The sequence below is a fragment of the Erithacus rubecula genome (assembly GCF_903797595.1).
Source record: "Erithacus rubecula genome assembly, chromosome: 6".
Classification (NCBI taxonomy): Eukaryota; Metazoa; Chordata; class Aves; order Passeriformes; family Muscicapidae; genus Erithacus; species Erithacus rubecula.
The window spans coordinates 49,457,642-49,470,004 of record NC_136688.1 but is presented as its reverse complement, the minus strand read 5'-3'; the positions used below and the strand labels follow the sequence as shown (position 1 = coordinate 49,470,004).

General features: G+C 39.5%; 1 protein-coding gene and 1 long non-coding RNA gene across 6 annotated transcripts in view; one reads left to right on the top strand and one right to left on the bottom strand.

Moving 5' to 3' along the window:
- The window catches only part of BEGAIN (brain enriched guanylate kinase associated), a gene marked incomplete at its 5' end in the record, with an annotated part of 145,855 nt that overhangs the window by 117,542 nt on the left and 15,950 nt on the right, over positions 1 to 12,363 (top strand). The gene's annotated exons all lie outside the window — the stretch shown is intronic.
- On the bottom strand, positions 7,288 to 12,175 carry LOC306803178. Of its 2 annotated transcripts, none has more exons than XR_013774569.1 (3): positions 12,091 to 12,175; positions 8,413 to 8,511; positions 7,288 to 7,426 (listed from the first exon to the last, which is right to left on the bottom strand). It is a non-coding gene; the product is annotated as an uncharacterized lncRNA (long non-coding RNA). The 2 variants fall into 2 exon arrangements; XR_013774570.1 differs by having other exon boundaries at positions 8,413 to 8,505.

Sequence of the window (12,363 nt, the reverse complement as noted above, 5' to 3'; positions counted from 1 at the left end):
ATGCACTGTCCTAGGGAACTGAGTTTTATGATCAGAAAAAGCAAATATAAGAAGGTCTTCCTACAGTCAGTCCTGTATCAGTTCCATCAGTTGTGCTGCTGTGGTGGGAACTGGAAAGCACAGAAGAGAAGGGAGCCCTTGGCTAAGGAACAGGATGAAACTTTGCAGTGCCCACCACAAGCTATGAGTGTTTGTGCTGCACATCTTTGGCCAGTTCCAGCACACCTATCCCAGTCACCAAATTTAGGGACATGAAATTCCCATGTTGCTTCTGTAGTCAATGGGAATGGATTAGCACTTTCAGAATCACTTTCTTGGGGAAACTGTGTCTGTCACTCCAGTGGCTGCAGGTACTTTCCTGAGCAGCAAAGGCACTTTGCTTGCCCACTTTGCTCAGACATGTGCCCACCCACAGGCAGGACAAAACTGTGCTCTTGAACTAATGAAAAAAATATGCTATAAATTGGGGATTGCCCACTGGAGGTGCCAGAAAGCAATAAAATCCTGGCTTGATTAGTCAATCATAGCTGGAAAAATCATTTGGTTTCAGATGTCCCTTGTGAGGCATTTTTAGAGAACAGGACCATGATGAGGCCATCTGGAATACAATGTGCAGTCTCGGGCATCCAGATGCAAGGAAGATTAATTTAGTCTGTAACAGAACTACAATAATCAAGGAAATTAAGAATTTATCTTCTGAAATTAGATTAAAAGATGCTGCCTTGTGTGGCCTAAGAGAATAAAGGTTGTGGGGATTCTGACTGCTTTCTATAAACTCATCTGTCTAAGTTTCTGTAAACTTAGCAGAGGCTAAATGCTATTTAAACTAAAAGACACTTCTACTACAATAACAAATGGATACTCATTAGCCTTTAATAAATTTAGCCTGAGTATTACACAAAGGTTGCAAATCCCCAGAGGACTAGAACAACTTTTATTAGGATCAGTTCCACTGTTTAGCCACATTGGTGCTGAAGTGTGATCAGTTTAGGGTCAGCATTTCCAGCCCAGCTGGGAGTCACTAACTCATGGGCTCCTCTCAGTCCAAGGCACCTGTGGCCATTGCACCATTTCTCTTGGGGAGCTGAGCATCCCCTGAGCACTGCTCTGTATTAATTGAATATTCACATATTTTTATGGTAGTGACAGACATCCCAAGACCTTTGTGCCTCACAGAGACAAAGGCCAAATTTTTGGAAGTGCTCTGTAGTTGTAGGATTTCTGTCCTTGTGCTGACTTGGCAACAGATGATGGCTTTCATTTCATGTCAGGTATTCTTTCAGGGACCATGTTCTGTGCCAGCAGTGAAAATAAAGGCATGCTGGGGCTTACAGCAAAAATAATCTAAGCTAGAGGAATCCCCAGAATATTTCACAGAAGTCAGGGAGTCAGCTGAAAGCCAGCTGGCTGCAGGCTGAGTCTGGGTAAGGCCAAAGTGACAGAGGCTGATTGTTTGGAAAGAGGAGGTGTGGGGAGAGAAAGAGGAAAGCAAAGCAAAGCAAATAGGAAGGCTAAGAGGAGATACCAGGAGCTACCAACATACTCAGTTTTGATACAGAATTATAATATCCAGACAAAGACAGAGAAATGCCTAAAATAGAGCACAAAATGTAATTATTCCTCTTCTGAGCATGACATGTAACCACACATAAATATCAGCATCCCTGAGACAGCCCAGATCTCCTATGCAAGGCAGCACTCCCCACTCACTCCTGAGCTCTGTTCATACAAAATGTATATATATCAGCTGATGTATCAGAAACCTGACAGATTTTCCAGCAGCTGATGAGGTCAAAGTATTCTCTGTCTTTTGGCAAGAGTGATGTTTTGAGGAAGAATTCAAAAGAATGATGCAGATGTGGCAGCATGAATCCTAAAGGGCTCTCCTAGCAAAAAAAAACAGGCTCCTTTCTACTGAAGCATAGGACTTGGCTCAGGTGTGCTTAGGCTGATCCCCACTGACCCTGGGATTTGTTTATTTTTCTTCTCTACATGGCATTTTGCACTTTACTGGAGTCCTGATTCATGAATAAATCTCCCAAGCATTACTGCAATACTAGGGAAAGCAGTAACATCCCATCAGTAAATTTATATTCATTTTAGTGAACAATCATCCTTGTAGTGCCTGGATATGCTGTAACACCATATGGCACCTGGTTTTTTTCTTCCAATATCACTGTCATAACTGACATTGTTTTCAATTTTTTCTTAAAGGGCAAAACACATTTTTCTTGTCCTGATCTAAACAGGCATTTGAAAAGGTAGAAGCATTAATTAGCTTATCTGCATTCTCATACCATTCATTTTCCAAATATATTCAGTGCTTGTTAACCCTTGGTTTTCCATAGTTAGAAATACCAGGGCAACTGTGTGGCTTTCAGGATCCTGCTAAGGTTAATACACAGGAAATTAGAGTAACTGTGAGAATGGGGCCTGCCAATAAATACCATCAAGAAGTTCTGTTGCACATAGTTGGGGAGCTGAAGAATGAACACATTTTCTATTCTGAATCACTTTTCAGTCCTGACTCTCATCCAGCACTTCTTCCCAGTAGTCAGGAGGTGGCATCATCTGCAATCACTGTAGAAATAGCCAGTCATATTTTTCCCGCTTTCAGGAGTATCATGAAAAGTGTCTTTGAAAATTTAAATTTGAGAGAGGAGAAGAATTAACATGAGTGCTATGAAAAGGTTCAGGCTGGAGGGATTTTACTCACACACACTTAATTCTTTAATTTGGAAATTCCTGTCCATCCTCAAAACAAGTGGTATGATAATAAAGTGGTTCTCTCATCAACTCTGTTCTGGCACCATAGTTTATCCCAATGAGATTGTTGGTTTGTAATCCTCTCTTGAAAGGAATGTGGTGCATCTCATTCATGCTATGAGCACAAGGTAATACCTTTCAGTTTTAAGCCTGGAAAACAAATTCTATTTTAAAATTTATTTGTCTATTGCATTTTGAAATACAGATCAGAGTTTTTATACTATCATTTTGAATGAGTTTTTATAGTTTCAATTTGAATAAAAGCTTATAGTAACAAATTAATAATGTAACATGAGCCTTAGAGCTAATCCCTGAATATTTTAGTGTTCATGCCACTTTATTTAAGCAACAAAAAAAAGAAATACACATCTGTACTGGATAAACTTTGAGGTCCCTTCCAGGCATTTCTGTGTCCTTCCAGAGGTGTAGAAATTGTTCAAGTGATATATGTAGCTTCTGTTCAGTCATTTACTGATTGAAGCTTGAAGATAAGCCATGACTTAAGCTTTTTTTCCTGCATCTGCATCACATAATCATTAAAACCCTGACCTGAGACAAGGTACAGGGTTCTGTCTTGGCATATAGTTTGAACTTGCAAGGTTCTGCTTCCTCTTCTTTCCTCCTATTCACAGAGCACTTGAGCATCTTAAACTGCTGTTCTGATGCTGCTCTGATATCTTCCAGACAGACCCTTAGCAGAGTTTAGGTGTTCTTGAAATGTCTTTTCATAGACTGGAAATGCAAATATGATTCCAGCCTTCATTCTCCAAAATTAGAAAGGAGTTATATCTGTTAATAACAGTTCTACTGTATATTTAAATGAGAAAGGAGTTATATCAGCTCTACTGTATATTTAAAATACTGCTGGAGGCAGCTGCAAAGGTGGATGAAGATGAATGCAAACTGCAGAATCTCTTTGTAGGACTGTTTTCAATGATTGCCATTAGAATTAGGATTTGTAAAGACACACCAGTGAAAAAGGGAGGTATAGGTTGCAGTTCCATAGCAGCAGACTGATATCATAGGACTCTTTAAATAATGCATCCAGAAGCTGAGTCACCTGTAGTAAGAACATTTTAGGCTGCTGCATAATTCAGGAGCTTTTGTTCCTAACAAGAATACATTAAGGTTTTCAATTCTAAGCTTCAAACCAGTCCATGGTCACCTGACAGTGACAAACAGTGACAAATGACAGGCTGCATTTTTCATTTCCATTTCTCCTGTAGACCTCACATGCCCATCAACCCTCATGACAATGACCTGACTCTGAGCCCCATGCCAGCAGCTTTTCTTCTCTCTGAGGCTGGCACAGGGCAAGCCCTGACAAGGGAAGACTGGGCAGGCTCATATGTCCATTCAAAGCAGAGCAGCACAGCTCAAAAGATCTCACCAGATGCCAAGCCCAAGGACTAGAAAAGCTGCTCTGCTGGTGCTCTCCAGCCACAGGGAGCACTGAGATGCTCCAGGGTGGTTCTTACTGAGCCAGGAGAGGACACCTGTGAGATTCAGCTCTCTCCAGCTAAAAAACAATCTCCTCATGAAGTGTCAGCCAGCTTTCTGCAGGTTCTTCTGGCAGTTACTTACCAATAAAAAACAAAATTTGTATTCTCCAAGTGCAAGAATTGCTGACTGAAATGTTAATGGATGAGCTGGATGGATCAGATGAGTGATCACAGTGGTCTTCTTGCTAGTATAGAAAAACTATTAAAAAACAAGTTGTTTTCACTGAGTTGGCTAAATTATTTATAAATGCCTGGATCTTCACACAGGCAGATCTAGAGAACCTAAAATCTGCCATGGCATCTCCTGCCAGCTCTTAAGCTGCATCTTTGTTAGCTACCAAATAGCAATTAAGACATTGCTTAGAATCAACCTTCTGTATCTAATCTGCTGGAAAATATGGACTCTGAAATGCTGCCAGAGTGGTAGGAAGTGTTTCTGTACCTTCCAGTAGTGCCTAGTTTTATCACCAAAAGCAGTTAGTACAGGCTGTGATGAGGTTTAAATAGTATAGCTCTTCTATTGCCTTCAATGAATGCATTTTTTCCCTCCTACCTATGTGAATTAAAATATATTTCAACCAATTTAAAATATCTATATTAAGTTATACTTTCCTACAGTGGTTTAAGATAAATTGAGAGAGAACAAAATTGTTGTTTTGCTGATGGCTTTACACATTCACTGGAGCTAGATTGTGGAGCATAACAGGAGGTTTCCTTGCCACAGCAAGTTACAGAAGGAGATTTTAAAAAGCTTTTGTTCAGAATGTACTGGATCTCCTCATCATTTAGAACAACTCCGGTGACTTCTGATGGAACTTGAAACTAGTGCAGAGGCATCCAATATCACTTTCCAGCTGTCAGGTTGCCTGAAGTTTGGCCTTTTACTGACCTAAAATATACTCATGGATGGGGAAAGTATTTATTCTCTTATTTTGAAGTGGCAGAACAGAAAGGATATTTGTTAAGATTCAAAGAGGAGCTAAAAATTGGGATAAAAGAACCACTTTAACAATCTGAGATTTTGTCTAAAGCCTTGACACAAATTTCTTATCATTAAGAAGAATCAACAGAGCTCTTCAGTCCATCCACATTAGCACATTCCTCTTGATAAATAAACTTCAGCAGCTGAAAAACAAATTAGATCTGCCCTCTTCAAGCATAAGATGTTATGACAGGAAGCATTAAAAAAAGAACCAGTAAATTAGATATCAATTCTGAAGACAACTAGTACATGCAATGTACTACATTGTGTGAAGGATAAATTGAAACAGAACAATGTAGAAATACAAGGAAAACAAAAGCCAAGAAAACAAATCATAAACAAAAGTTTATGAACCAATGGCTGAGTACAAAAATCAGACTAACTAGACTAAAAGCTTCACTGAATTTAAAACTATGTTCCTAGCAATACTTTTGAACAACAGTGAGATGGAAGGAACCAGAAGACAATCAACAGGACCAGGGTATGGGCTTTTGTAGAGTGGTGCATTTGGGTCTGGCTTCTAATCCTCAATTTTGTGGGGTTATTCTTTGTCAAATATTTTTCGTTTCACCCTCAACTATGATTAAAAAGTCTCTCTAAAGTTTCTTCCTAAGATAAAAGCTCTAAGGATTAAACAGTGTGTTCACAACTGAGAGTCTGTTCTTTCTCCTTCTCGTCTGACAGTTTGGGGGTCTAACATCCTACCCCTCATGTTTTCCATAACTGTATTCTTCACAGTGAAAGAGGACTTGGTTAAGGCATTAAATCTCATTTTCTCAATGGCAGAGAACAGTTTATCTACCTTTACCTACCAGGCTCCCAGGGTTTTTGTATTCTTTTGAAAGGAAGGAAATAGTTGTCAAATTATCTCAGTGTCCATGATTGAAGGACCATCCCCTACAGAAGTGGAAAATAATTACCAAAAGAGAAAAAAGAATTAATTTTAATATTGTATGTTTACCAGGAAGTTTTTTGGTTTTCATTTTGTTTTGGGGTTTGGGTTTTGCTGTCTCTGAAAGTAAATGAGTTAGTTATAAGCAGCAACTAACTTTCAAATCAATGGCACCCAACAGACACCACCATTAAGAAAAGAAATCAAGGATGCCAAAATAAGAGTAAGAAGTTCATTATGGACAGGTTTAATCTCTGGTGTTTTCCAGAAGGAATTTTCAAAATCTCTCTATGTACCACCCAGACATTTAATAAATGCTTCTGCCATTTGAGTACCTCAAACCTCAAGGATAATTGTGCTGGGCAAAGATCCCCCATTTGTCCCTCTGGTTCTGTGTAGTCCAAACCTGCAGCAGCTCCCTCCTGATATACAGAACCTTTAATGCAGGGAAATGTCTCATTCTGACCTAACTGAGATATTTCATGGCACTTCAAGTCCTTGCCTTGCCACGTGAGCCAGACAACAGATGAGAACCTTTCCCTCTTCCCTTGGCTGCCCTTAGCATGAGGCAGAGCCTTTGTGCCACTCTTTCTTTAAGGCTGAACAATTTTTTACTATAGATTGCAGCCCAACTTCCAAATTCAGTGGAAACTGCAGACAATGTTCAGCAATGTGTCTTAGCAAACACTTGCAAAATCCTTCTCATAAAAAACAGGAGCCTACATAAATTTCCACCTAAGATTCATAAAAGAACCAGCTGAACAGATTCCTAGCTTCCTACTCTAAACTAAATTAGAAATACATTCTAATGTGTTAAGCTGATGCTAATTTTAAATAAGACTCTGAATGTAGAGATAATTCTGAACCAACTGTACCAACATCCAAGAGGTCAAGCATAGAATGGGGCAAGGCTGTAGAAAACACAAAGTCACTGTTTATGTTGTTTAGCTACTGGAAAATTAAATCAGAAGAGTGCAAGTGATGGAAAGCAACATATTTTTATGAAAAAATATTAAATTAACACCAATTCCTTTTGTAAAGGCAATTGAGTAGATATATTTGGATAGCAAGAATTGACAAGTACCACTTCATATGATTGTGATTACTAAATAAACGTAATACAACATCAAAAGCAGTTAGCAGAAGGGTTGCAGTAAAAATCACCTCAAAAAGTAGCAGGCACTGTGGTATTTCCATTTAAAAGAGTCTTGTTCAGAGGGCTGGATCAGGACAGCTCAGTGATTGGTACAGGTCTCAGCACAAACCAATGTTTTCAACAGTGTCCTAAAAGTAAACATAAAATTATTGCTGATAAAATGAGATTAAAAATATTAGCAATGTTGTTAAATGTTGATAAGCAAATCAATTCAAATGACCAGTGCCTTCCATAACATGTTCACATTCAGTCAAAATATGTTTATCCACAGACATTTAAAAGCATAAAATCCGTGAGGGTGCTTTGCAGACCATGATGCAAAAAGTGGGAAGGAAGAAGTAAAGGGAATGGGTTGTGCTGTGGAAAGGAGGGACTCAGGAAAGGTCACTGGCTCTGGAAGTCAGGCTGGTTGGACAACCCCACATGAGCACCCAGCAGCAAGCCATGACAAAAATAACAACAGTGTTTGTGTAACCATGAGAAAAGAGAACTGAGCTGAATGATAAATTCTCCACAGTTTCATAACAAAAGAGAGTCCAGTTTGAAGAGAGTGGCTGAAGTTCTGATATTGACAACTTTTAGAGGGTTTGTGATATCATTCAAGTTGTCTGAAAATTGGAAAGACTGAGAAGTAGAGAAGCTGCCTCAGCAAGACTCAGGTAGCTCATGTGTTTAGTGTAGTCAGGAAAGAAAACTGACTAATATGAATGTCTTCACAGACAGAAAAATCTAAATATCACACAGCATTTAATCAGGCAAAGCAAGAAGCACACTCAGGATCCAGACCTGTTCAAAGGGGGGAAACTGTTAACAGAAGCAGAGTCATAGAGCTCCTGGTACCCAGGGAAGCAGCATATTCTTCATTTCTTGAGGTTTTCCTATCAAACAGGTCATTACAATGAACTTACTGAAAGCCTTTCTCAGCTAGATTCACAATAGTTGCAAAATCTCTTCATGCTGCTCTTCCCTGGGGACAGTTACAGCTTCCCAGGAATTACCAGATTTATGTCTTGGGAGATATGGATTCAGTCCTTGCCTCTGCCAAACATGATTTGTGTGTCATTGAGTGAGTTACTCAAAGTAAGCTCCATTTTACCCATTTTTAGATACTTACCTGCTAGATGTCTATCTTGCATGTGTATGTCTGAAGCATTATTATCCTCAACACCTAATCAGCCTGTGGAGAGAAGCAGGCACCATTGGAGAGCTGCTCCTGCAAAACAAAAATCACCATAAAATGAGGAATTTCATGCTTTGAAGAAATCTCTGTGCTGATTGAATGAAGGCAGGAATGTGGCTTAGACCTGGACAATGACACCTCTGACATAAAAATAAGGAAAGGTTTATTTATCCTCTTCTCAAGAGGATATTAATATTTCTAATCTGCTGTGAAAATAATACCTTAGAGACTTAATATTATTGGGAAATATATGAATAGCAAAAATAAATGGAATTAAGAAATCACAGTGTTCAAATTTTTGCCAGGCTCCAGGGCAAAAGAAAACTGATCTTGGGATGTCAGCTGTGAGCCAGACCTCTGAATGCCATGGAGAAATACTGAGGATACTTTTCTTAATGGAAAAAACAGTTTAAAATACCTCTTTCCCAAACAAGGGCTTTTCAATTTTGAAGGGTCAGTCTGGCTTTCAGGGTGGCCAAAGTTGTGCCAGCACAGCTGATGGGGCCATGAACTGTTATGTGACAGCAAAGGTCTTTTAAACCAGATTCACTACTGAAGAAAAAAAGATTGTGGAGTTACAGTATAACTCAGGACATTTAAGAAGATGAATGAGATTTCAGCAGGGCTCTGAAATGGCACAGAGCAGAGGAGTGCTGATTCAGGACAGCTGATCTTATGACATGGAACAAAAGTTGTGACTTTTTTAAAAGGTAGTTTCCCCCATCCATACGAACTCTGGAGGCAACAGCTAAAATGACCATCCTAAATAGTAACACAAGAAACACACTGCAGTGAGTTTCCTCTCTGCTTGTTCATAAAAATACATCTATCTTTAATTTTCCTTGGATTTGATCCCAGCAGTCAGATGGGAAGGAAGTGTTGCACTTCCCTTATAGTAAAACTTAATCCGTTACAGCAAGCAATCCATTCTGCAGCCTTTCCTAGTCCATTCTGCACCTTTCCTAATCCATTCTGCAGCCTTTCCTAATCCATTCTGCACCTTTCCTAGTCCATTCTGCACCTTTCCTAATTCATTCTGCACCTTTCCTAGTCCATTCTGCACCTTTCCCAGCCCATTCTGCACCTTTCCTAATCCATTCTGCAGCCTTTCCTAGTCCATTCTGCACCTTTCCTCGTCCATTCTGCACCTTTCCTAGTCCATTCTGCACCTTTCCTAATCCATTCTGCAGCCTTTCCTAGTCCATTCTGCACCTTTCCTCGTCCATTCTGCACCTTTCTTAGTCCATTCTGCACCTTTCCTAATCCATTCTGCAGCCTTTCCTAGTCCATTCTGCACTTTTCCTAATCCATTCTGCACCTTTCCTAGTCCATTTGGCACCTTTCCTACTCCATTCTGCACCTTTCCTAATCCATTCTGCACCTTTCCTCATCCATTCTACATCATTTCCTAGTCCATTCTGCAGCCTTTCTTTCTTCTCCTCCAGCACCAGTGAGCACAAGCAGTGTCCCCATCGTGGGGATCAAAGGTGGCTCTACCCAGCAAAGCCTCCCATGGCCACAACCTGCAGCAAGCACCACTCCAGCTCTGCCACATCCCCCCTGTCCCTCCCTGCAGGGCTCCTCAGCAATTCCAGAGAGTTACAACTAAATTCATATTGAAAATAACTACAACAACAACCCCCCTAACTGCATTTAGAGACAAAGATTTGAGTAACCTGATAGCAGGGTTGGAATCAAAATTCTGTCTTCCTTCAAGGAATTTGCATAGTGGCTATTTCCTTTCCTATATATTTTTTTTTTCTTTTTGTAATAGTTATTTAATGTAGCCATTACACTTGGCTATGGCAGTTTGAATTGGGATGCTGCCAAAAAGACACTATTTAGCAGAGCTGGATATTTGAACAGAGTACTTTATTTTAATGGATCTCCCCTGCTTTGCCTTGAGAAGAGCTTATAGGGATTTTCTCAGAATATTGTCAAGGATCTGGGCTTGATTGGGGTGAGGGGAGAAACACCAAAAAGCACCTTTATCCAACATGAAATTTTACAAAGTAAATAGCAGAGATATATTTTAATTTTAAAAAATGAGAGGCTGATTCACTCAGAAAATACACAAGTACATTATGTTCATCCCCTGTACACTTACAATTTTTCAGACAGCTTACCAAATCTTCCCAATCAATATCCCAGCAGATGTTTCAATATATATTAAACAGATAGAAGACACAAGGGGGACAGAACATAAATACATGCACACATTGGACTTGGACATATTTAGAAAGATCCAAATCCACAAGAGGAAGAGCCCAAGATGAGGAGTAGTGAGGAGAGAGAAGCCTAAGCTACAACAATAATGCAGAAATAATCCTAATAGCAGGTTTGGCATTGAGCTGGGCTGGCTTGGGCACAAACTCAGCTCATCACAGGTCTTCACTGCAGGAATGGATTCTGTGCCCTCAAGGGCAGGGATGAGCCCAGACAGGAAAAGTCATCCTTGCCACAGGACTGTGATGTATCAGTGAAGAATTTTCTGAGAGAGAAGTACTTCAGCTCCCAAGAGAGTATTTAGATAAACTATTTTTGTAGTCACAGGGGGAAAGGAGGGACTTTAAGTTTTCTTCTACACTACTAATTATTAAAAGAAAGTGTCAAAAGGTGACAGGAAATGTGAATTTCAAATTTCCTATAGCAGAACAAATTATTAAAGTGTAAAGTACAGTAAATAATCTAGCCCTTACTATTTTTATTTGGTTGGGAATTTATCCTTGTTTAAGTAGTCAACTCTAATTAGAATTCACTTGCATATTAAAATAATCTGCAATTAATATGAATGAAGATTCCAAAGTTCAGAATATGACATTTTTCCTCCTAGACCATTTTACTTCTTTACTCCTAGAAAAAATGCCAGCTCCTCTTTCTAGACCATCTAAGTAGCTCATTTAAGTAGTATCTAGTCTCCAGCAATTTCTCCATTTCCACAGAGGAGCCTTTGTGGCTGGAAAGTTTGAGTGTCAGTCAGAGTGGCAGCTTCAAGCTACAAGGCTGGAGAGCCTTCCTTTTGTGGCCTGCAGCATTGGAACTTCTCCTTTTCTACCCATTCACACAACTTCTTTTTCTTTTTGCAGTATGTTTTGCTCCTTGCCACTAGCTCAACTGAAGTCTCCATTCCTTTCATTTCACTATGGCCAAGTAATTCTTTTAAATTATTTTGCTGAGCTCCTAGGAGTAGTTTAAAAATTATTTTAAAAAAACCCAAAAATTAAGCTGTGGGCAAGGACAGACAATCCAGTCTCTTCCTGAGCCAACCCAAGAGTCATACATCTGTCACTTCCTTTTATCCCATGTGTTCATCATAAGAAAGGCCTGTCACATTGGAATAATGCTCTTGCCACTATCTTCTTTATGTGGAAGAACTCCAACATGACATAGATTTTTGCAGTAGGTAAAGCCTAAGGCAAAAGACACATCAACAACATATTTTCTCTGACCTGCCTAGCAAAATGGGTATTTTCAAATCCACAGTGCCATACATTTGTCTCTGAAGAATGCAGCCTTGCCTGCAACCTTGGCAGCTTGGCAACAGAAAATCACTTTAAATAAATATCTAATATTCTGTAGGATAAATATAATGAATTAGTCATTGCTCCTTACCATAATGTAGCAGCAATCCTGAAAGCCAGGCTCTTTTAGCATTTTGAAGAGGTATTGAGACAAGGATGGGTGTCCTGGGGATTACTGCAGTGGGAAAAAAGATGAGAGTGGCAGATGATGAAGTGTAATCAGGATGCTGCCACAGCCTTTGCATACATCCCTACACATTCTTGCAGTTTTGTTTGTAACTTGATAAAGAATTACCTCATAAATCTGCTAAGCATTTGGCTCTTTTCCTCTTTTGCTTGTAAGGATGTACATTCTTAAATCGAC